The sequence below is a fragment of the Hyla sarda genome, chromosome 2, assembly GCF_029499605.1.
Source record: "Hyla sarda isolate aHylSar1 chromosome 2, aHylSar1.hap1, whole genome shotgun sequence".
NCBI lineage: Eukaryota > Metazoa > Chordata > Amphibia > Anura > Hylidae > Hyla > Hyla sarda.
The window spans coordinates 146,742,900-146,769,116 of record NC_079190.1 but is presented as its reverse complement, the minus strand read 5'-3'; positions in this window follow the sequence as shown (position 1 = coordinate 146,769,116).

Sequence of the window (26,217 nt, the reverse complement as noted above, 5' to 3'; positions counted from 1 at the left end):
GGCTGACTGACACAACCTGGAGGTGACAGAAGCATTAGGAGACCATATAGTGGCTGAATGACCCAGCCTGGAGGTTGTGGAAGCAGGAGGAGACCATATAGTGGCTGAATGACACAGCCTGGAGTTGGCGACAGCAAGAGGAGACCATATAGTGGCTGAATGACCCAGCCTGGAGGTGGCAACAGCCTGACAAGACCATAGGGCCTCACAATTGAAAAGATTGAATATATATTTTTAACATTTAAATTGAAGATTTCATATAGATGAACCTAGAAAGTTTTATTCAATATGCCAGCAACATGAGAAGACCATAATCTGGCAGAATAACACAGCCTGGAGTTGGCGGCAGCTAGAGGAGACCATATAGTGGCTGAATGACAAAGCCTGGAGGTTTTGGCAGCATGAGGAGACCATATAGTGGCTGAATGAACCAGTCTGGAGGTGGAAACCGCCTGATGAGACCATAGGGCCTCACAACTGAAAAGATTGAAGATATTTTTTTAACATTTAAATTGAAGATTTCAAATGGATTAACCTAAAAAGTTTTATTTAATTTGTTAGCAGCATGAGGAGACCACATGGCGGCACAGTGACACAGCCTGGAGATGGCAGCAGCATGAGGAGACCATAATCTTGCAGAATTACACAGCCTGGAGTTGGCGGCAGCAAGAGGAGACCATATAGTGGTTGAATGGCAGAGCCTGGAGGTGGCGGTAGCATGAGGAGACCATATAGTGGCTGGCTGACAGCCTTGAGTTGGCGGAAACATGAGGAGACCATATATTGGCTGAATGGCACAGCTTGGAGATGGCAGCAGCAAGAGGAGAGCATATAGTGGCTGAATGACACAGCCTGGAGTTGTCTGCAGCAAGAGGAGACCATATAGTGGCTGAATGACACAGCCTGGAGGTGGCGGAAGCATGAGGAGACCATATAGTGGCTGACTGACAGCCTTGAGTTGGCGGAAACATGAGGAGACCATATATTGGCTGAATGGCACAGCTTGGAGATGGCAGCAGCAAGAGGAGAGCATATAGTGGCTGGATGACACAGCCTGGAGTTGGTGGCAGTAAGAGGAGACCATATAGTGGCTGAATGACACAGCCTGGAGGTTTCATCAGCATGAGGAGAACATATGATGGCAGAATAAGACAGCCTGGCAGTGGCATCAGCATGAGGAGAACATATGGTGGCAGAATGAGACAGCCTGGAGTTGGCATCGGCAGCATTAGGAGTCCTGAAAGTGGCCCTGTTACATAGTGGGGCGGTGGGTGGCAATACCAGTAACCGGTGACAAAGGTGGGTGAAAAAAGGAGAACTTAGCATCAGATATGTGGAATCAGGTGGGTGACAGGACCAGGATAGTAGATGAGGCAGGTAGGCAGAAGAAAATGTTCCCTTTTGTAAAAGTGTTAGTGTGCACAAGTAAGGATGAGGAGGTGGTGTCGCACACTGTGACAGGACCAACGGCCTAAGAATGTGGAGGCGGAAGCGGCGTGACCTGTCCAAGTTGCTGTTGTGGCTGTGCCGGAACCACATTTACCCAGTGGGCCGTAAAGGACATGTATTGCCCCTGACCGAAGTTACACTAGGGATGAGCGAATCGAATCTGACAAATCCGATTTCGTTACAAATTTCAGGAAAAATTTGATTCATAACGAATGTGAATGTTGACTCGATTTCATCGCGTGAGTCGCTTTATTAAACTCCATTTAGTGCGTTCCAGGCTCCAGGGGCCGGGCATCTAAAATGGCGGATCCACGTGTGAGGACATGGGGCAAGGAATCCTGGGAAGGCGGGATAACCCTGAATCACATGCAGCATGCAGTCTATCAGCAGCCAGCCACCCCATGATATGACAGCCTTATATAATCGGCACCCATCTTGGAACCAGTCACATCAGCATTCAATTACAGAGAGAGAGGGACAGACAGCAGTGTGTGTTGCACAGAAAAGCATTTTTACAGCAGCGATTCACCTACCAGTCACATCAGCGTTCTATTGCAGAGTTAGAGGGACAGACAGCAATGTGTTGCACAGAAAAGCTTTTTAACAGCAGCGATTCACCTCAAGCCCAAATCCAGCCCAGAAGCACTGATGGGGAAGGGAGTGAGATTGAGAGAGAAAGTGCAATATTGGATGTAGTACACAGCGACTGTGTGCTGCAGCATTGGTGTGTACAACAACTGAAAAGCTAATAGTAGCCAGTAGTGATGAGCGGCATTGGCCATATTCGAATTTGCGATATTTCGTGAATATATAGACGAATATTCATCTTATATTCGCAAATTTCGCGTATTCGTTATATTCGCATGTGTGAATATTCGCATATTTGTGTATTCGAGGAAGAAAACAGTGAGGGGGTGGGCAACTTTACTATTGGTTGCTAGGGATGTTGTTGATAACTTTTGACAAGTTTATTTGCATCATTCTAATTAGTCCACAAGTGAAAAGAAGGAATATGCGAATATGCTCATATGAGGAAAAAGGGAATATTCGTAATTTTGAATATATAGCGAATATATTCGCAATATTCGCAAATTCGCGAATTTGCGATATTCGTGATAAAAATTTGAAATGTGAATATTCGCACCCAATGCTATTAGCCAGCCAGTTATGGGTGAGCAGAGCACTAAAAGCGTATTGTCATCTATTATGTGTAACCTATGCTTACATCTAAGTGGTGTACCATTTTGTTCCATTTTGATACTGTGAAAGGCCAGCCAAAAGCACACACCTTCTGGTGTTGTAGACAAATACTGGTTTTTTTTTTCAATATAACTTTTTATTAAGTTTTTAGTTTGTAACACGGTACATACAATGAACAAGTAAAGTAAATAAGAGTGTCGAGCACTCGTATGACAGCAACAGTCAGGACATGAAACATAACAAATCTGAACTTAAGATTCTATATTAGTAAAAAGGAAGCCCTGTGATCATTACACTTCTAAAGAGCAGGAAAGAAAAAAGTTTGGCACCTGGCTGCAGTCAGTGTCACCTGGAATGTATTATCAGGTGTCAGCAGACAGCAGGACAAAGGAGATTAACATGAAAACTGTGTGTCATGACTGGCACTGTAAATGGCCCATGGGCCGTGATGTGATAAGAGGGGCTAAGGAAGAAAGAGGAAGGGACAGGAAAGAAGAAAAGAAAGAAAGTAAGGGTAAGGTGGAGCAATGGTAGGAAAGATGAAAGGACCTAAAGCGTAAGACATAGGACTTACTAAGCGTCCCGAGCCAACCCAGGAGCCCCCACGACATCCAGTGGCATTTCATCAAGTGTTAGGAGAAGGGGGAAGCAGTCAGGTCAGTAGAGAGTACAAAGTCTGGGACATTGGGATTGCTGAGGGAGGGGTGGTGTCAGGGTAGTTTGGGTCAGTTGGTGAGGTACAGATGGTCGCAATCTGTGGAAGTCAAGAAAGTCTCCAAGGGTGACCAAATGAGACTATATTTGGCTATTTGTCTGGGGTATTCAGGGGGAAGTCTGCGTTTTCCAAAGTCTTTGAATTATTGTCCTAGCCGCTAGGAGCATGAATGAGATTAGGAGTGTGGAGGCCCTGGGGATTGATGAGGGAAGGATGGAGAGCAATAGGGATTCGGGCATGCACTGGAGACCCACCGAGGTAATGCGTTTAATTACATCAATCACTCTGGACCAAAAGACCGACAGGGATGGGCAGGTAAGCCAGATGTGGAGCATTGCGCCCCTTTCAGTGGAACACCTCCAGCACAGGTCCGAGGACCCGGGTACACAGTGGCCAGCAAAGCTGAGACCACTTTGATAATATCCTTTAATTAATTTCCTGGGTTCTGCAGGAGACAGAGGCTGTGTGGCATCGGGTAAGTGCATTCGTCCAGTCCATCTCTGAGATTGGGTGCCCGATGTCTCTCTCCCATCCAGCTCTGAAGGGAAGGGATTTGTTCGTTTGTGTTTCCAGGGTTAAAAGATAGAGCACGCCGATGGTGTGAGGTATCGGCACCATAGACAAACACAGCTTTTCAAACTCTGGGAGCTGGCGATGAAGATGTAGGGTGTTTTTAGAAGACAAATAGAAATGTTGTAATTGGGCGTATTGAAAGAGCAGAGTGGGAGAGGGGCGAGCCCCGCCAAAATATCCGTGAGGGGCTTGCAGTGTCTAACTCATCAGAAGAGACTGGAGGGGGATGTATTCCTGGTTGCAGTATGAAAGGAAGGGGCTACAGGATTGTGCCAGGGGGCATGCAGGAATGTCAAACAGGGGCATGAGGGGACCATCTTGGGTAAAAAAAAGGTAGGCGGGTCATATACAGTTTTTTAGACTGACATAAAGAGGGGAGGACTGGTGGGAGGGTATAAGTGTCTGAGGAGCAAACAGTTGTGCGAGGGCGCCATAATATTGTCCTCGGGTCACACCCTAGTGCAGTGGATTTGAGTTTAATCCATTGCTTGTCCGAGGCGTGATGGAAGCAATCTAAAATGTGAGTGAGGATAGTCGTTAAGAAGTAGGAATAGTAATCTGGCAGGGCTAAGACTCCGTCACTTTTCCGCCTGATCAACTTATGTCTAGCTAGTCTAGGGTGCCTATGGACCCATACAAAGTTGGTTTGGGTTGCTGAGAGTTCCCAGAAAAAGTTCCGGGGGGGGGGGGGGGGGGGGTGATCACGGGCAGACAGAAGAAAAGGTAAAGCAAGCGAGGTAGAATGTTAATTTTAAGAAGATTAATTCTGCCTATCCAGGAAAAATCTTTTTTCTCCTATTTGGTTAAGTCATTCCATATCGTGTGGAGGATTGGTGGGTAATTAAGTCTGTAGACATCTGAGATGAGTGATGGTACCTGGATCCCTAGGTATTTAATTGAGGTGGATTGCCACTTAAATGGGAAGGAGGATCTAAGGAGATGCACTGTGTTTGGAGGAGGGTGATGTTAAGTGCTTCGCATTTGGCCATATTCAGCTTGTAGTTGCTGAGGGACGAGAAGTGTTTAATTGTGGATAATAGAGATGGGAGGGAGGTAAGGAAAGGAAGAGTAAGATTTCGTCAGCAAACGCAGCACATTTGCTATGGCACAAGGTCATGGGAAGACCCTTTATGTCCAGGTTGTGGCATATGGCCAACGGAAGGTGCTCCATACAGAGCTTATAGAGCAATGGGGATAAGGGACATCCCTGCCATGTGCCATTACAAATATCGAATGGATCTAATAGTTGGCCATTTATTCTAATCTGAGCCTGGGAGCAGGAATAGAGCGCACAAATGCAAGAGAGCATGGTGGTCCCTATACCTATTTGGGCCAAAGAGGTCGTCATGAGGTCCCAGTCCACCCGGTCAAAGGCTTATTCTAGGAACAAAAAAAGCAAGGGTATAGTATTTCTCCAACGAATCCCACTTCATCCGGGTGGACTAGGGATCCCACGTATGGGGCCAGTCTGTTGGCATGTAACTTCGCGAACAGTTTAGTATCAGAGTTGAGGAGTGACATGAGCCTGTAGCTGGGACAGAGTAATGGGTCAATGGGGTTTTTGGCACCGGGAGGTTGTACAAAGATATGTAGTATTGCCGGAAGGATTCTAATATATCGGGGTCAGGAATGAGGGGGTTCCTGTCTGGGACTTTATGGACAGGATAAAGAGGGAAGATTTCTATTCCTAAATGCCCCAGCCAGAAGCTTTCCTGACTTGTTGCTCCTTTCATAAAAAAAAGTTTTCCTGTCAATTGTCTGTAGTGTCTGTGTTTGGCATTCATAAGCTCCAGTAGGTTGGTGTGCACTTTAATAAGGTCCCTATAGACCTTGTCTTGTTGAGTGTGATTGTGCAAGGATTCAAAGGATTGTAGTTTTGACTGGAGTGCGAGGAATTTCACCAATGCTTCCCTCTTCAGCCGGGCCCCATGCTTTACTAAGACCCCGCTTATTACACATTTCAGGGTCTCCCATTTGATTGAATAGGAGGATGTATCAGAGGCATGATGAGAGATAAAATGAGATATAGAATCCTTGAGATTCTGGAGACATCAGTGCATCAGAGAGCAGTGATTCATTCAGGCGCCATGTAGGATGGAGCCCAGCCAAGGACGGAAGCAAGAGCGAACAGAACACTGGAGCATGGTCTGAGAGGGTCATCGTACTGATTGTTGTTTGCGTGATGGAGCCGCGAAGATGTTGGGGGCAAAACAGGTAGTCAAATCTGCTGTACATTGGCCGTGCATAAGAGAAGAAGGAGTAATCCCTTTCCTGAGGGTGGTGAGATTCCAAGATGTCACAAAGTTGTAGCATATGGAGTTTCCTCCTCAGGGCTCTTAGCTTGTTATGAGAGATAATAGAGGAGACGGTGGATGTATCAACCTGGGGGAAGAGTGGGAGGTTAAAATCGCCACCCAGTAGTATTGGGCCAGTGGCGAAAGCTTCCAGAGCATCCAGAGTCCTAAGGAGGAAAGGGCATAATTATTCACAAAGGTGAGCATATGGCCCCGGAGGTCACAATTCACGAATACATTGCGGGAGAGTGGGTCTAGGTTAGAAGAGGTAATAGTGACTGGGAGGAATCTGTGAAAGGCTATGGAGGTCCCTTTAGAACGAGAGTCGGGGTTCACACTGTGCAACCAGGTCTGGTTGTATTGATTAGCAACTTTCAACATATGGCCTTCCTTAAAGTGGGGTTCTTGCAAAAAAAAAGGACATTTACTCTCTGTTTTTGAAAAGAATAGAGGGTCTGGGCCCTCTTCTCCGTTGTGTTAAATCCCTAAACATTGAGAGATGCTAGCTTAAGGTCAGTCGACATGGTCAGTCAATGTCAGTGAGGGCGACTTACCCCAGACATCGGGGGGCTCCAGGGTGTCCAAACCGCCTGCCTGCCCATGAATAAGATATGTGGTCCTGTATAGAACAGAGAAAAGAAGAAAAAAAAAAGAGTTAAATGGTGACAGAGTGAAGGAGGGAAAAAGTACACATAAGGAAATGCGAACGCGGGGGCTAGAAGGGAGGCCATGAGGGCCAGTAAGGAAATTGGGCCAGCCTAACCATGTAGCTATTGGGGGTACCAGATGGAGCGCAAGGTTGAGTAGCAGGGAATAAGTCAAATGGGCCTAAGCTTTGACTTCTATAACAACTAAATGAAGGCACTACTGGAAACACTGAGTGTCTGCAGTGGTCTGGGTGGAGCCATGGGAAATTAGTGAGGCATGCCGTTAGGCCGCCTCGGGTGATAGCGGATGTATGGGAGGATATGACCAACCTACATGTCAGTACTAAAGTGGGTGTATTACTGCAGCAGAGCAGGTAAGGAGTGGGCAGAAAACTATATGCAACAGCATAACAGGGACTAAACCGTATAGATCTAGGTGGCCTTTATCAGGACCTAGCAACATGGAAGAAAGCTAATAGAAGGTGGGCCATACCTAGTAGTGTGACTAGAAATCAAGCAGTAAATATATCTAATTTGTGCGTCGTGTCGGAGGCGTTCGAGACCTCTGATGGTGCACTTCTTGGCGAAGTGGCGCTGGGCGTTGAGAGGGGTTCTGCATCAGTGGGGGAGCAGAAGTGAGTTGAAAGAGTCTATTGCAATCTGGTAGGGGCACGTGAGGCAGTTGAAAAGTGGATAGGAAGTTCTGGAGATCCGCCGTGGAGTGGAGTTCTGCTGTAGTAGTTCTGTATTTAGCTATTAGGGAGAATGGGAATCCCCATCTGTAGATGCTCCGTGAATTCTTTAGTAGTAGAAGTAACGGCTTGAGTGCAGCCCTCAGTTTGAGTGTGCGCAAAGAGAGGTCAGGAAACAGATGAAGTGGATGACCATTGTACGAAAGAGATTTCAAGTTCCTGGCCTTTTTCATTATTTCGTCTTTCAGGACAAAGATTCTGCGGTAGATTCTGCGGATGACGTCTCTGGGTTTGGCTGGATCAGGGTTTTTCGCCCTGAGTGCTCTGTGGGCTCTGTCTAATTCCAGAGTCCAGAGGTTTTTGTAGAATGTCATTGAAGATTTTCTGCAGGGTTGGTGTAATTTCTTGAGGTGGGACCGATTCCGGCAAGCCTTTGATCCTTATATTATTTTGTCTGTTTCTGTTATCTAGGTCATCTAGGTGGGCAATTTCAGCTGCCTGGTGCAGAGAAAGGTTCTGTGTGGTTTCTTGTAGAATTTGGATTTGATTGGTAACAGTGGTACAAAAGTCCTCTAAGGAGTGCACTTTCTCCTTCTGTATTGACAGGTTTAAGGTCTTGTCGCCATGCAAGGCGTAAGTCCGCCACCATTTCTTGGATATCTGATTTCGTCAGCAGTAGAGCTAGTAAGGCTTTTAGCTCTGGGTGTTTTTTAAGGTATGTGTAGCCATCTCAGGAGACGGTAAAGATGGGTCAGCTGAGGCTGAACAAGCGATCTCTGGGCGATCTGGAGTGCGGGTTCGGCAGTGATTCTGTCTGTGTTCAGTCAGGGTGTCATCTGAGTGGTCGGCATGCAAAGCAGAGTCGCATATTTTTTTATTGGAGTTTTAAACAACTTCTTTTTGGCAGGATGGCTGGTACCTCAGTAGTCAGGGGTGTCACTGTCTGCCACGGAGTCGTGAGGGTCACTGTCTGAGTGTGACTCATCTGAGTCCATAGTATCAGCCCTGGTAAGTGCATTAACAGCAGGAGGACCAGGAACAGGCAGTTGGTAAGATGTCAGTGGAAGTTGTCAGTCAGTAGCAGAGTAAGCAGTAGGCGCCACTGTAGCAGCATAGCTTTGGGTGCCCACCACTGGTGAGCAGTTAGGAGCTGGTTGGTGGGTTATAGTGTACCCCTTGGTGGCATATTGTGGAGGAGGTTGGGCATGAGGAGAGGGCCACGGTCAGGCTCTCCCCGGTTGTCAGGCTCACCCCTTCCTTAGATGTGCTGGCAGGGGGCAAAGGGTTAATGGAGGAGGTTGCAGCCTCTCTAACAGTGAGGGTAGAGGGGCATTCTGCGGTCCGGGAGACAGCTGGTGGGGTTCTGGCTCACCTCTGGTGTCTGGGTGTGCTGGTGGGGAAGGGCCTCCACTCCCAGGAGATGTATGAGAGGACTGGGAGGAGGTTGCGCTTCTATGTGCAGCTTCTTCTCACGTGAGTTTCGGTGATCAGTGCGCATAGGGGGTGTCTGGTGTGTGCACAAGCTAGCAGGGGCTGCCGGAGGATGTGGCGGCGTTGCCGAGTCCATCATGTGGGATCGCGACGGTGCGGAGGTCAGTGCGGGAGCCGTGAAGCCAGAAGTCCCCTCCTGTGGGGGTTGCGCAGCGGCATCTTGTTGAGGTGGCAGGGGAGCCGGGGGTCCCCGTTGAGTAAGATAAGCCAAGAAGGATCTGCCTCCCATAGCAGATGCAGGGTTCCCAAATACAGCGGTCTAGGTGGGAGCTCTAAGTCCAGGCATCTCATCCCGTGCGTGCCAAGCCATGCCCCCCGACAAATACTGTTTTTAAGCTTACTCATGCACATTGTACATCTAAGTGCATACCTCATACGTACATCTAAGTTGCATACCATTTTGTTCCTGTTAAAGTTTTAAGGGCCTAGATACTGTGAAAGGCCAGTCAAAAGTACACACCTGCTGGTGTTGTAGACAAATACTGTTTTTAAGCATACGGGAGTGCATTGTCCTCCCCTCATAAGTGCATACCACACACCTACATCTAAGTGGTGTACCATTTTGTTCCTGGTAAAGTCTTAAGGGCCTGGATACTGTGAAAGGCCAGCCAAAAGTACACACCTGCAGGTCTTGTAGACAAATACTGTTTTTAAGCGTACTGGAGCGCATTGTCCTCCCCTCATAAGTGCCTAATACATACGTACATCTAGGTGGTGTACCGTTTTGTTCCTGTTAAAGTCTCCAGCCACCTCCAGGCAACTATATGGTCTCCTCATGCTTCTGCCACCACCTGGCTGTGTTATTAAGCCACTATATGGTCTCCACATGCTGCAGCCAACTCCAGGCTGTGTCATTCAGCCACTATATAGCCTCCTCATGCTTCCGTCACCTCCAGGCTGTGTCACTGTACCGCCACGGGGTCTCCTCATGCTGCTGGTGCATTAAATAAAACTTTTTAGGTTCGTCTATTTAAAATCTTCAATTTAAATGTAAAAAAATATCTTTAATCTCTTCAATTGTGAGGCTCTATTGTCTCGTCAGACTCTTGCCACCTCCAGGCTGGATCATTTAGCCAAATTATGGTCTCCTCATGCTGCTGCCACCTCCACGCTGTGTCATTCAGCCAATAAATGGTCTCCTCATGCTGCCGACAACTCCAGGCTGTCATTCAGCCACTATATGGTCTCCTCATGCTCCGCCAACTCCAGGCTGTGTCATCCAGCCACTATATGGTCTGCTCTTGCTGCCGCCAATTCCAGGCTGTGTCATTCAGCCACTATATTGTCTCCTCATGCTACGTCTGACCTCGCCTCTGTCTAGTCCTTGTTTACTGCACCAGTCTCAGCTGCCAGAGAGGTCAAGTCGCTACTGGGGAACACGACCTGGTAGTTACCACCGCAGCAAGTCCATCCTGCTTTGCGGGGGGGGGCTCTGGTGAACACTAGTAACTACTTAGAATCGATTCCCCAGTACGACCCGCACCATCGCCTCTCTGGCACAGAGGATCCACCTCCTGTGTCCTCACCAGCCGCCAGTCCGGATCCTGACACCCCTTAAGGACGCAGGGTTTTTCTGCTTTTGCATTTTCATTTTTTTCCTCATCACCTTCTAAAAATCCTAACACTTTCAATTTTGCACATAAATTGTTTATTGTGCTACCAATTCTACTTTTCAGTGACATTAGTCATTTTACCCAAAAATCCACGGCGAAATGGGAAAAAAATTCATTGTGCGACAAATTGAAGAAAAAATTTCATTTTGTTATATTTGGGGGCTTCCATTTCTACGCTGTGCATTTTTCGGTAAAAATAACACCTTATCTTTATTCTGTAGGTCCATATGGTCAAAATTATACCCTACTTATATAGGTTGGATATTGCCGTACTTCGGAAAAAAATCATAACTACATGCATATACAAATTTATATGCTAAGAATTCTCATCTTCTAACCCCTATAACTTTTTTATTTTTCCGTATACAGGCCGGTAAGTGGACTCATTTTTTTGTGTCGTGTTTTGAAGTTTTCATCTGTACCATTTTTGTATTGATTGGACTTTTTGATCGCTTTTTATTCATTTTTTCATGATATAAAAAGTGACCAAAAATACGCTATTTTGGAATTTTAAATTTTTTTGCACATACGCACATGCGATTTAATTAACAATATATTTTTATAGTTCGGACATTTCCGCATGTGGTGAAACCACATTTATTTTTATTTTTATTTGCATAGTTTTTTTTATGGGAAAAGGGGGGTGATTCAAACTTTTATTAGGGAATAATTAGTGAATTTTTTTTTTTTGCAGTGCTATAGCTCCCATAGGGAGCTATAGCACTGCATACACTGATCTCCTATGCTGATCCCTGCAAAACCATAGCTTTGCATAGATCAGCGAGATAGGGGCTCGATTGCTTAAGCCTGTAGCTCAGGCTTGGAGCAATCAAACCCAGATCGGATGCGACGGAGCAAGGTAAGGGGGTCTCCGCTCGCGTCCTAGCTGATCGGAACATCGTGATTTTACCGCGATGTCCCGATCAGCCCGACTGAGCTGCCGGGAAGCGTTTACTTTCACTTTCAAATGCGGCGGACAACTTTGATCGATGCGTCTGAAGGGTTAATAGCACCCGGCGCAACGATCGGTGCCGCACACTGTTAGCCCAGGGTCCCGGCTATGAATAGCAGCTGGGACCAACCCGGTGTGATGCGGGGTCACAGTGTGACCCCGTTTTAAACACCGGGATCGGGCGTAGGGCGTACAGGTACGCCCTACGTCCTTAACAGGTTAAATAAAACTTTTTAGGTTCATCTATTTGAAATCTTCAATTTAAATGTTAAAAAATGTCTTTAATCTTTTCAATTGTGAGGCCCTATGGTCTCGTCAGGCTGTTGCCACCTCCAGGCTTGGTCATTCAGCCACTATATGTTCTCCTCATGCTGCTGCCACCTCCATGCTGTACGATTCAGCCACTATATAGTCTCCTCATTCTGCTGCCACCTCCAATCTGTGTCATTCAGCCACTATATGGTCTCCTCTTGCAGCCGCCACTCCACGCTGTGTCATTCAGGCACTATATGGTCTACTCATGCTGCCGCCACCTCTACGCTGTGTCTTTCAGCCACTATATGGTCTCCTCATACTGATGCCACCTCCAGACTCAAATGCCTCAAATCTGCATGTCATACTAACACCCTATGTGTGTTACAGCAAGGCAAAGTGTTCTACACCCCTATTTAGGCTCTCTGTAGGCCAGAAATAGCCGTCTTTAATACAGATTCGCCATTAATAAATTCTGTCCTAACCAAATTTTGGGGGAAAATTCAGCGAATCAGCCGAATTACATTTCTCTAAAATTACCTCATCTCTAGTACACACAGACAGGCTCAAGGACTGGCCCACCTTCTGTTCCACAAAATTGTGCAGGGCTGTACTGCCTTTTTCGCAAAGAAATGACGGCTTGGCAAAAGCTATCAGTTCTCTGAAAGGTGCAGAGTCCACCACTTGAAAAGGGAGGGACTCTAGGACCAGCAACTTGGACAGGAGCACATTCAACTTCTGCACCGTTGAATGAGTGGGCACATACTGTTGTCTCTTGGATATGGCTTCGCCAATGGATTTGTGGCAGAATGACTGACTCGAGGTAGGAGGAGCAGGAGCCTCTGGGGTGACAGAAGATGGGTATGACAGACAGCTCCCTTCATCTGAGGAGGTGGTTATGCCTTGGCTGGCTGAAACAGGGAGCTGAGTGCCACTGGGTAATGCAGCCGGCTGGACCACTGCATCGGAGCCACGGTTCTCCCAGGCTGCTTCATGGTGACGCTGCATAGGTTGATGCCGTGGTGCTAACATTGGGACCCTGGCCACGCTTCACCTTCTGCTGACACATCTTGCATGTGGGCAGGTTAACATCCTTCGGATGCTTGATGAAAAAATGCCACACCGCCGAGTAGCTGATTTTCTGCTACTTGACTGCTACTGCCGCCAACTCCACTACCGGGAAGGCAGGCTGCCGCAAAGCAGGTGGTCTACCCTGGGCACGTTTGGCTCCAGACTTCCCACTTCTGCCACCAAACTGACTGCCAACCATGCTACCACCTTGCTGGCTCAGCTGCTGCCTCAAGGGCAACCTGTAATGCTCTTCTCCTGATGATGATGAAACCCCTTCTGCACCCGGCTCCCAAGTACAATCGGCTTCATCATCATCGAGTTGTGTCTGCATGTCACTTATATCCTCCTCAGGTTCCTCAACAGTGTCTGCTTCAGGAGCCTGAACGCTCGCAACACCACCTCCCATGCCACTCTCATCATCACTACTTGCCCACCTAGCGGAGAAATCGGCGGATGTCTCCTCCAGTTCTTGGCTGGGCAGTAGCTGCTGAATGTCCTGTAGTAGATCATCCTACCTAAATAGTGGAGCTGAACCCAAAGCATACGATACTTCTGTGGGGGAGGGAACAGCATAGGACAGAGGCAATGGGAGGACAGGGATTGCTCCTGGGCCATGCCAACTGAGGGTTGTGTCCGAGAAACCCACTGACTGTTGACTGGGGGTGTCAGATGTCACTTGTGATGAAGTGGATGACCGAGCTAACCAATCGATGACGGCAAATGGGTTGCTGGTCGAGACACGACCACTAGCTGATCCCGGGAGCTCAGGCCTCTCGCTGCGACTCCTGCTGCAACTCGCCCCAGTCTGCTGTGAACGGTTCCTGCGCCTGAAGAATTTAGGCCTCTGCCACTCCTCTGTGCATGTCCTGGCATTTCTTCTCCAGACATACTTAATGCGTTTATTAGGGGAGGACAATACGCTCCACTAAGTTTAAAAAAGCATTTGTCTAGAACAGCAGCAGATGTGTACTTTTTTCTTGCCTTTCACAGTAACTAGGCCCTTAAGACTTTAACAGGAACAAAATGGTACACCACGAAGATGTACATACGTGGTATGCACTTATGAGGGGAGTACAATACACTCGCTACACTTAAAACAGTATTTGTCAAGAACAGCCACAGATGTGTATTTTTGGCTGGCCTTTCACAGTAACTAGGCCCTTAAAACTTTAACAGGAGCAAAATGGTACACCACGAAGATGTATGTACGTGGTATGCACTTATGAGGGGAGTACAATACGCTCAACTGCACTTTAAACAGTATTTGTCTAGAACAGCAGCAGGTGTGTTCTTTTGGCTGGCCTTTCACAGTAACTAGGCCCTTAGGACTATAATGGGAACAAAATGGTACTCCACGTAGATGTATGTATGTGGTATGCACTTAGGAGGGGAGTACAATACGCTCGCTACACTTAAAACAGTATTTGTCAAGAACAGCCACAGATGTGTACTTTTGGCTGGCCTTTCACAGTAACTAGGCCCTTAAGACTTTAACAGGAACAAAATGGTACACCACGAAGATGTATGTACGTGGTATGCACTTATGAGGGGAGTACAATACGCTCAACTGCACTTTAAACAGTATTTGTCTAGAACAGCAGCAGGTGTGTTCTTTTGGCTGGCCTTTCACAGTAACTAGGCCCTTAGGACTATAATGGGAACAAAATGGTACTCCACGTAGATGTACGTACGTGGTATGCACTTAGGAGGGGAGTACAATACGCTCCACTACACTTAAAACAGTGTTTGTCTAGAACAGCAGCAGGTGTGTACTTTTGGCTGGCCTTTCACAGTAACTAGGCCCTTAAGACTTTAACAGGAACAAAACAAAAACACACATGAAATCCACCTGGAGTTTGCAAAAAAAGCACCCATTGGACTTTCAGATTGTGAGAAAAAAGATTCTCTAGTCTGTAGGAATCAGGTACTTCTGATCACCTGCCCAATAGCACCCCTACAGGGAAGCATGGTGACAGCAGAATCATGCTAAGAGGGTGTTCTTCAGAGTCTGAGACAAGGAGACTGGTCAGGGTTGAGGAAAAACTAAAAGGAGCAAAGTACAAAGATATTCCTAATTAAAACCTGATCCAGAAGTCTCTGAACTTAAGACTGGGCCAAAAGTTCACTTTCTATCAAGATAATGACTCTAAGCAGACAGACAAGACAATACAAGGGTGGCTAAAGGACAACTTTGTGAATGTTCTCGAGTGGTTCAATAGGAAAGAACACTAAGGTCATAAAATATAGCCTTTATTGGTATACATTAAAATACGAAACATACAAAAATTAATATATGCAAGATATATGTGATAACAAGATATTATTGCCAAAACACAGCTAGTCCTAGTTGTGGACCAATCGCTAATGGCCCCTATGACTGGCCCTGCTGGTCTATGCAGACCCCCTACCTGTTAATGCAGGGAGGCCTTCCTTCAGAGAGCCAACCCGCATCCGAAACCTCCTACCTCTCCCTAGTTAGGAATGAAGGGGGAAGAAGCCAGGTGCAGTGTGACCATATAGAGCATCAATGATCAAATAGCTGGTTTTACTTAAACCTCCAAAACACTTTCAGTGAGTATTAGAAGTTGTAAAAACATATATACAATCTTTACAGTTCTTACTGCTAGTCACAATCAAGCAAATCCAACACGTTTCATTGTATCGCATAAACAAGCGGCACAACTTCAGGGTCTAGTGCCAGATGACACTTTTATAAACATATGTCACTTTTCTCACAGAAAATAAATATCATGTTAAGAAAACATGGAGGTATTGGTAAACATCAGATATATTATGATAAGGAGACCTGAGGTATATGTCCGTATTAGTGGTAGTCCGGACAAAGTATTGTATCCCACTAGTAAATAGGTTGTGGAGTTGCTGTTTTCAATAATCCTCTTGGTCTGACTTCTGATTTGAATGACTGTCAGTTGCAGACAAGGAGCCTAAAGGGGTACTCCGGTGAAAACCTTTTTTCTTTTAAATCAACTGGTGGCAGAAAGTTAAACATATTTGTAAATTACTTCTATTAAAAAATCTTAATCCTTCCTGTACTTATTAGCTGCTGAATACTACAGAGGAAATTATTTTATTTTTGGAATGCTCTCTGATGACATCACGAGCACAGTTCTCTCTGCTGACGTTATTATAATAATAATGCTTTATTTATTGTTGTCCTTAGTGGGATTTGAACCTAAGTCCCCAGCACTGCTAACCACTGAGCCACCATGCTGCCCTTAACATATATCTGCTATGCATTGTTGCTAAAATGGACAGAGATGTCAGCAGAGCGCACTGTGCTCGTGATGTCATCAGTGTTCCAAAAAGAAAGGAATTTACTCTGTAGCATTCAGCAGCTAATAAGTACTGGAAGGATTAAGATTTTTTTTACAGAAGTAATTTACAAATATTTTTAACTTTCTGCCACCAGTTGATTTAAAAGAAAAAAGGTTTTCACCGGAGTACCCCTTTAATTTTAGATATAGGGTATGGAGCCCATAGATAGCGTGGCCAGGGTGGTGGTGATTAGCGTGATGTCCGGGGGTGTGGGGCTCCAAACTGGTGTCAGTTTCACCTATTAGTTCTCGAGTGGTTCAGCCAGAATCCTGACTTGAACCCAAATAAACATCTCTGAGGAAACGTGAAAACGGCTTCTTCCAACGATCTCCATTGTTGGAAAGAAATGGCAGAAAACCCCCAAATAGAGGGGTGCAAACCTTGCGACATCATCCCCAAGAAGACTGGAGCCTGTAATTGCTGCCAAAGGAGCTTGAAATACGTACTGAGAAAAGGGTTTGAATACTTTATTCAATGCAATATTTTTGTTTTTCCTTTTCAGTAAATTAGCGAATATATCTAACATTCTGTTTTCCCTATTATTACTGAGTGCAGAATGACAGGGAAAAGACTTTCTTTTTTATTTTTATCAGCATAACAAAATGAAAATCGTGAAAGTGTGAAAGGATCTAAAGACTTTCTGACTGCACTGTATTATACTTCCCTGTGTCTATAGGAAAGCACATTACTACCTGTGAATTTAAGTATAGGCATCTGCTAGGGCATACCTGAAGTTGCCAGGCTAACAGGAAGGCGGCACACAATGATTGGTATTAATTGCACTGCTTAAGTGGTTAAAAACTCCAGGCATTATTTTCTCTGATACCTAGGATACCTGATAAGTAGACACCTCCTTTCATAACATCTATTCTCTTTATACATCTTATGGTTTTACTAGCATGGAGTTAAGGCATGTAGTGTTCTTTATGTGGTGTTGCCGTTTACAGGGAGTTTATTTTGCTTGTAAATAAATATCAATACATAAAATGCATTAGTGTAACAATATGCCAAAGTCCATGACAAAAAATAAGAGTGACTTTTTCACTTCATCCTCTTCCCATCTTTAAAAGGTTGTAATAGCTTTTCTCCAGCCTCACGGAATGTTGCACCATTTGTTATTCTTTTACATTCTATAGCCCATTGACAGAAGACAGGCATTTTATTCGAAATATGCTCAAACAAATAAAAGAAAAAAGCGTGCAGCCATCCAAATATAAAACCTTATCTAAAATGGTCCAAGTGGCCTTGCATTTTACATTTTTTACTCTCAAGTTAATTTGTAGACTCTGGGATAAGAGCACTTTAGTAAGAAAAAAACAGAGCAATTTCAATGCATCAAAGTTAGAAAGAAGCAAGAGCATAAGCATTTCACGTATGAAATAATGTGTATCGCAGTATATTCTCCAGAGGTTTCAGAAATGACAATGGTGGCAGAAAAATTGCAGGGAAATATTCTAGGGTTAAGATTGATTCTGTGGAGACATTACAGCCAGACCAATAACGTAAGGACTGAATATAATTGAGAAGAGACACATCTTATCTTAAATACCTGGTGATCCAATGTCATTACCCATAAACTTGGCCTTTTTCCACCTCTTTTTTTCCCAGAAGACCTGCTTTTGAGGCCTGTTAGGATGCAGCCTATTTGCTAGTGGACAGCTAAATCAGCCCCGTCTCACATGAGCAATGTTAAATGGTGTGCTTGACTGATCTCATGAAAATCTAATCTAATATTCATCACCCAGATCAAACACTTCTCAAATAATAATTATCCAAACCAATCTGACAAATCCCAGCAAGTGTCATTTCTGACACAATTTGTGCCACTTTATTTAAGGCTTCCTGCATTTTGCAAGTAAAGACCGCGGCTGATAGAATTGTGAATGTGTATTCCATGCCTGCCAAGCCACCAGCACTCCAGAAATCAATCCTCATAGTCAATATTATCAAATTTTTCCTTCCTGTTTATGAGACCTAGAAAAGGTAATTCTGGAGACTTTTTAAATATTTAGCCATATCGGTAAGTAACAAATGAGTTCAATATTACTTACTCTAAAAGGGATGCCAACAAAGAACATAGATACAGGGTAGGGGTACTAATTGAACCAGCGATAAATAGAGAAGTTACATCCCGCATAAAGAATATACAAGTAAAAGAACTGGTGCTCAGGATGTGCCTAACATTTAACTTTTACTAGATACAATTAAAATATACAAATATAATAAGTGTCCAAGTGTAACTAATAGTACAAAAATCAAACTACGGCCTAACAAATCAATCCCAAAGCACTCACTGGGTTTTGCAGGGCCCAGCCAGCCCAGTGGTGCCATACCCCGAGGGCATATATACAAGACCTCAAGGGTGTTTGGCGAATACCACAACGGGTGTGTAGAAAATGCCACCAACACGTTTCTACCACTGGGTATAAGAGTGGCATCAGACGCCAGATCCTCACTGCACACAGCGAGAGAGCTGGACAACTACGACTCCCTGCACATTGCAGGTTATTCCTCCCAGCTCCTTAGTTAACAAGCTAAACTGTGGATCCAAATGACTATCCTTCTATTGGCTTTGAGAACATGGTGGTATGACCTCTAGGGAAAGTGCTTTTTTCCACAGGAACACTGAATTATCCATATTGAGTCTGTTCTATATTGATCTTCCTTTATGGGTGGTTAAGGGCTAGACTATTTTTTTTACAGGTCCTGTTGTTCACCCCTTTCATTATATGCTATGACTGCACAACTATATTTTCGGTCTTTCTATAATCGTGTATTATATACCTCCCTGAAGATGCCACTGTAATACCCAGTGGTAGAAACGCGTTGGTTATATTTTCTATACACCCGTTGTGATATTCACTATACAACCTTTTGGTGTTATATATATGCCCTCGGGGTGTGGCACCACTAGGCTGGCAAGGCCCTGCAAAATCCAGTGAGTTCTTTGTGATTGATTTGTTAGGCTGTAGTCTGACTATTGTATAACTACTTACACTTGTACACTTATTCTAAAAGGGACGTGCAAAAAACAAATAAAAAGTGAAATGTATGTATAAAAAGGGCAAATGTGTTTCTCCATTTATCATTATGTTTAACCATGTATTGTAAATATTAGTTTATCTGCTATTACCCTAACCAAAGCAATTGCGCATGGGCCCTGGAGCCAGAGGCTGGTTTCACTCGGGCGGTAATATGGCCATATTTTTGTGTTCATATTAGCGCCACAAGTCCTGGCCTGAGCACAAGTCTGCTGACCCAGACTGATAGCGGTTAGTTCTTATCATCAGACCTACATTCAGGCTGGGACAGAATATGGACACAAAAATACAGCCTTAGTATTCCCTTGTTTGGTCCCCCTAGAGAGCAGTGCAAGAAATATACCAACAGCAAATTGAGTCCTCTGACACATGTAAAGGTGCTACAATATTTCAACTAAGCCATCTGATTGGTTGCTACCGGCAACTGCACCACTTTTCCTCTGCACAGTTTTTTTTTTATAGATCTTCCCCAAAGCCTTTCTGTGATTTGTAAATCAATACTTTCTCAAGGATAACAGATCATCAGTTTGTTCTCCTAGAGAAAGCCACAGTTTTAGTGGTGAAACATGTAAGAGTGTAACAGTTTCTGATTTTAGATTGCAGTTCCTGGGTCTCTGTAGTTTATACCATACATTAATAAAGCATTGGGGTTGCAAAAATAGGTGGAGGATTAGCGTGCCCGTGACTGTGGTGCACAATAATTTCACAGGTACTAAGGTGCATCTATTAGCCTTCATTAGGGCACAAATAAAAGTAACTCTACTTTAGACTCGAAATACTTATATATAGTACAAGTGACATGTTAACAAATTGAGAATGTAATCTGGATATCAAGCAGTGTGTGATTGAGCTGCAGTGAATTGCAGAGGTTGTGGCACTAGCAGGACCCCTGAAACTGACATAAATTTAAGACCATAGGGACTGTGTTTCTAATCACCTTATTACTTATTATGTTTTTTAATTTGACACATGATATGAGAAGGATCCATGTCCTACAATGCTGGGAGTTGTTGTTTTGCAACAGCTGGAGGCTCCGTTTTTGAAACACTGCCGTTCGAGACGTTTAAAAGTTTTTATGGGGAGGGGGGGGGGGGTAACTGTGTAAGGGTGCGTGTATATGTAATGTTTTACCTTTTATTTTGTATAGGTGTGGTGTAGTGTAGTGTTATTAGGGTACATTCACATGGGCGGGGATTTACAGCGAGTTTCCCGCTGGGAGTTTAAGCTGCGGTGGAAAATTTGCCGCACTGTAAACCAATGACCATGTAAATTAACATGGGGGGGTGGAAACCTCCAGCTGTTGCCAAACTACAACTCTCAGCATGCACTGACAGACCTTGCATGCTGGGAGTTGTTGTTATGCAACAGCTGGATGCACACTGGTTGAGAAACACTGAGTTAGGGTTTTGCAATGAGCGTGCCTTCAGCTGTTGCAAAACTACAACTCTCAGCATCCACTGACAGCCAAAGGGCAAGCTGGGAGTTGTAGTTATGCAACAAGTTGTAGTTATGCTGGAGGGACACTACTACAATTCCCAGCATGCCCTTTGGCTGTCCATACATGCTGGGAGTTGCAGTTACGCAACAGCTGGAGGCACACTTTTTCATAAAATAAATGTGCCTCCAGCTCTTGCATAACTACAACTCCAAGCATGAACCTTAGGCTGTGCATGCTGGGAGATGTACTAATATAACAGAAGGAGGCACACAGACCTCACCTCCTGCTGTTTCCTTTCACTGCCGCTGCTGCTGTCACTGCCGCCGCCACTGCTGCCTCCGCCACTGCCTCAAGGAGCCCCCGCGAGCTCCGGAACTGTAAGGGACTCCCACCTTTGCCCCGATCACCACCCAGCAGGAGATGTAATTGGTGCCACCTCACGGCACCAATCGGACAGCACCAATCACCCTTTTTTTCCAGGTCACCAGGCCAAAGCCAGAAAAGCCGGAAAAGCCTAGATTCGCCTGTCAGAACTGACGGGTGAATCACATCGAGTCTCAGGAGCCCCCCAGACATTGTCACGGGATACCTGCTGAAGGATTCCAGCAGGTATCCCTTTCCATTCACCTCCCAGTTACCGGCTGTGAACGGAAAATTCGAGGGCGGCCCAGGATGCAACAAAAGGCTACATATAGGGAGTGATTTACTAAGAATGGGTGTTGCTTTCTGTGTGGGTGGTTTTCATGGTATTTCATTTTTCATGGTATTTACTAATTTGTTGCTTCGAGCTGTCGTGTTTTCTAGCTCAAATACTTCAGATTTTTGTGGGAAGATTAGTACATTTATTGGCATTTTTAGAAACTGTCATGGACAGGGCCCTTTTCCCAGCAGCCACGTCCCTTTTCCAGGTTTTCACAGTAACACAGAGAGTTGGTCGGGTTTAAGAGATCTTTTTGGGCGCAAAATCTGGCGCATGAAATGTGCAACACAATTTGGGAGTAAAACCCAATACAAAGTAGTCAGGATCACATTAGTAAATGACCCCCATTGTCTATGATGAAAGGGAAGATAATTGTTTATATTCTGGAATTATCATGACTTATTATTATTTAAGGGGATATACAGAATGTCAGTAATTTAGAATTAGATTAGTGAGGATATTCATTCACTCATAGTGTTCAAAGAAGAATCTTTTTTCACAGCGTAAAGAGAAAATGATTTATGTTTAAATGTGAGAACATTTTTGGAAAAAAAAATCACTGCACATTCATTTTAGCATATTTAAATCTTTTTCTTCAACTTGATTTTAGTATTTTACATTACCAAGCAACAACAATAGAGGAGCAGTGACCTTTCTCAACACAAAATCAAAGGGACTGTCTTAGCTCACATCTGAAAACCACATGCATAGGTTAGAAGGGGGTAATGCTGAGTTTAGAGATATATATATTATAATATTATTTTATTGAGTGTTTTTTAGGGTAAAACATTGTTTAAAGCAAAACTGTCATTCGCTAATTAACCAACTGCAATGTATATCATATATGATAACAAAAGTATGTATGTCATACCTAGTAACTAGTGTCCAAGTCTTTATTTTGTTTAATGTGCTACCCAAGTGTCACAGAAGACTGATGTAGGGTCTATTGTGCTCTACGTCCGCAACATGTGTGCATTGTATCCCCACCGTCCTGCAGCTTGACAGACTGGCTGGGCTCAGTTTATGTAGCAAAACACACATCCAGCCATGCAGGTAGGGGAGCAATTGGTAACACCTCATTGGTAACACTTACCAAACAAGAGAGACCGAATCAGATCTTTCCTGCTACTGTACTCTGCCTATGCACATGCAGGGTGAGGGTTACCAGTGAGGCCGCAGCTTCAGCAGCACCACAATATGATGCAACAGCGCATGCATGGGATTTTAGCTGAAATTGGCGGCATCAGCTGAGCCCAGCTGTCCGTCAAGCTGCAGGAGGGCAGGGATACAGCGATGTCGTCCTAGAGCATGGTAGACCAACTTCTGTGGCACTTTGATGGCACAAAGTTGTTTTAGGGCAATAAAGACATTAGTTGCAAAGGTGTCACATGCATACATTTTATTGTAATCTTTTAAACAGTGCCACCAGTTCATCTGTGATAGGACGTTTATAAAAATTAGAGAAAGTGAATCCTGCTCCCACTCCTATAAACTGTGACGGACGGTTCTCCATTAAATAAACTTATACAATGAAAATCTGTCAATCACTGAGTATTGTCGGTGAAAGCAGGACTCACATGAATACTTGCAACAGTTTATAGTATTTATAATACTTCTATATGAAATTTTAGAAAATGCTCTATTCCTGAGATTATCACCTTCTGCACTGCTGACCTTAGCTACATCCTTTTAAAGAGCATAGGGCATAGTTTGGCTCTATATAACAGAAAAGTTATAAATGTAATACACCATTCATAGCAGTCTATTGTGCAATATTATAGCTTCATATGCCTACAGCATTAGAATCTATCTAAAAACACAATGGCATGCACCATCTGATGCCATCTTACGGGGTTATTCTCATGTAGAGTCATTAAATTTAAGAGATAAAATCCCCTTAATATTGTTCTGAATGAAAGTACCTCACACATGGACTCTATGTGAAGCACTATAACTTACATTGTACCTTTAACCCTTTAAGGACCAAGCCCATTTCGGCCTTAAGGACCAGGACAATTTTTGTTTTTGCACTTTCGTTTTTTTCCTCCTCCCCCTCTAAAAATCATAATGCTTTCAATTTTACACCTACAGACCCATAGAAGGGCTTGGTTTTGCGTCAACAATTGTACATTTGTAATGACATCAATCATTTCATAACAAAATTTACGGCGAAACCAGAAAAAAAATATTTGTGGGGTGAAATTGAAAACAAACAAACAAAACCCCACCAATTTGAAAGCTTTGGGGGCTTCTGTTTCTAAGCAGTGCACTTTTCAGTAAAAAGGACATCTTATCTTTATTCTGTAGGTCCGTACGGTTACTAGGATACCTAATTTATACCTCATTTTATTTTATTGTACTACTGTATATACTCGCGTATAAGCCGACCCGAGTATAAGCCGAGACCCCTAATTTCAACCCAAAATCCCAGGAAAAGTTATTGACTCGAGTATAAGCCTAGGGTGGGAAATACATCATCCCCCCCTGTCATCATCCAGACCCGTCATTAACATCATCATCACCGCATGTCATCATCCAGACCCTCATCATCATCACCTGTCATCATCCCCTTGTCATCATCCCACACATCCCCCCTTCATCATCCCCACCCCCCTTCATCATCCCCTTGTCATCATCCCCACCCCCCTCCATCATCCCCTTGTAATCATCCCACACCCCCCCTTCATCATCCCCTTGTCATCATCCCCACCCCCCTTCATCATCCCACACCTCCCCTTCATCATCCTCTTGTCATCATCCCACACCCCCCCTTCAACATCCTCTTTTCATCATCCGCCCTCAGTGGTCTTCAACCTGCGGACCTCCAGAGGTTTCAAAACTACAACTCCCAGCAAGCCCGGGCAGCCATCGGCTGTCCGGGCTTGCTGGGAGTTGTAGTTTTGAAACCTCCGGAGGTCTGCAGGTTGAAGACCACTGCGGCCTTCGACATCATCCAGCCCCCTCTCACCCCCCTTTAGTTCTGTACAGTACTCACCTCCGCTCGGCACTGGTCCGGTGCTGCAGGACTGTCCGGTGCTGCAGGACTGTCCGGTGCTGCAGGACTGTCCGGAGAGGAGGTGGTCCGGTGGGATAGTGGTTCCGGGCTGCTATCTTCACCGGGGGCGCCTCTTCTCCGCGCTTCGGGCCCAGAATAGAGGCGTTGCCTTGACAATGACGCAGAAGTACGTTGGCAATGAACGTACCTCTGCGTTGTTGTCAAGGCAACGTGACTATTCTGGGGCCGGGCCCGAAGCGCTTAGAAAAGGCCTCCCCGGTGAAGATAGCAGCCCGGAACCACTATCCCACCGGACCACCTCCTCTCCGGACAGTCCTGCAGCACCGGACCAGCGCCGAGCGGAGGTGAGTACTGTACAGAACTAAAGGGGGTGAGAGGGGGCAGGATGATGTCGAAGGCCGCAGTGGTCTTCAACCTGCGGACCTCCGGAGGTTTCAAAACTACAACTCCCAGCAAGCCCGGGCAGCCATCGGCTGTCCGGGCTTGCTGGGAGTTGTAGTTTTGAAACCTCTGGAGGTCCGCATGTTGAAGACCAATGCAGGTGGAGAGTTCACTCGAGTATAAGCCGAGGGGGGTGTTTTCAGCACGAAAAATCGTGCTGAAAAACTCGGCTTATACTCGAGTATATACGGTACATTAAAAAAATTATAACTACATGCACCAAAATTTGTACGTTTAACCCCTTAAGGACTCGGGCTTTTTCCGTTTTTTCATTTTTTAAATTTTTCCTCCTTAACTTTAAAAAATCATAACTCTTAAAAATTTTCACCTAAAATTATATATAATGGCTTAATTTTTGCGTCACTAATTCTACTTTGTAATGACATTAGTCATTTTACCCAAAAATCTACGGTGAAACGGGAAAAAAATCAATGTGCGACAAAATTGATGAAAAAACACAATTTTGTAAGTTTTGGGGGCTTCTATTTTTACGCAGTACATTTTTTGTCAAAAATGATACCTTATCTTTATTCTGTAGGTCCATACGGTTAAAATGATACCCTACTTGTATAGGTTTGAATTTGTATCACTTCCGAAAAAAATCATGAATACATGCAGGAAAATTTATACGTTTAAAATGGTCATCTTTTGACCCCTTTAACTTTTTTATTTTTCTGTGTTCAGGGCGCTTTGAGGACTAATTTTTTGCGCCATCATCTGAAGTTTTTAGCGGTATCATTTTTGTTCTGATCAGACTTTTTGATCACTTTTTATTCACTTTTTTGTGGTATTAAAAGTGATCAAAAATGCGCTATTTTGGACTTTGGAATTTTTTTGCGCATACGCCATTGAACGAGCGGTTTAAAAAGCGGTATATTTTTATAAATCGGACATTTCCACACGCGGCAATACCACATATGTTTATTTTTATTATTATTTACATAATGTTTTTTTTATTTTTGGAAATGCCGGGTGATTCAAACTTTTATTAGGGGAAGGGATAATTGAAAGGGTTAATGATTTTTTTACACTTTTCTTATGCAACATTATAGCTCCCATAAGGGGCTATAACATTGCATTTACTGATCTTTTACACTGATTGATCCATCTCCATAGGAATGGATCAATCAGTGTTTTTGGCGATTGAATGCTCAAGCCTGGATCTCAGGCTTGAAGCATTCATTTGGCGATCGGACAGCACAGGAGAAGGTAAGAAGACCTCCTCCTGTGCTACAGCTGTTCGGGATGCCGCGATTATACCGCGGCGATCCCGAACAGCTCCCTGAGCTAGCCGGG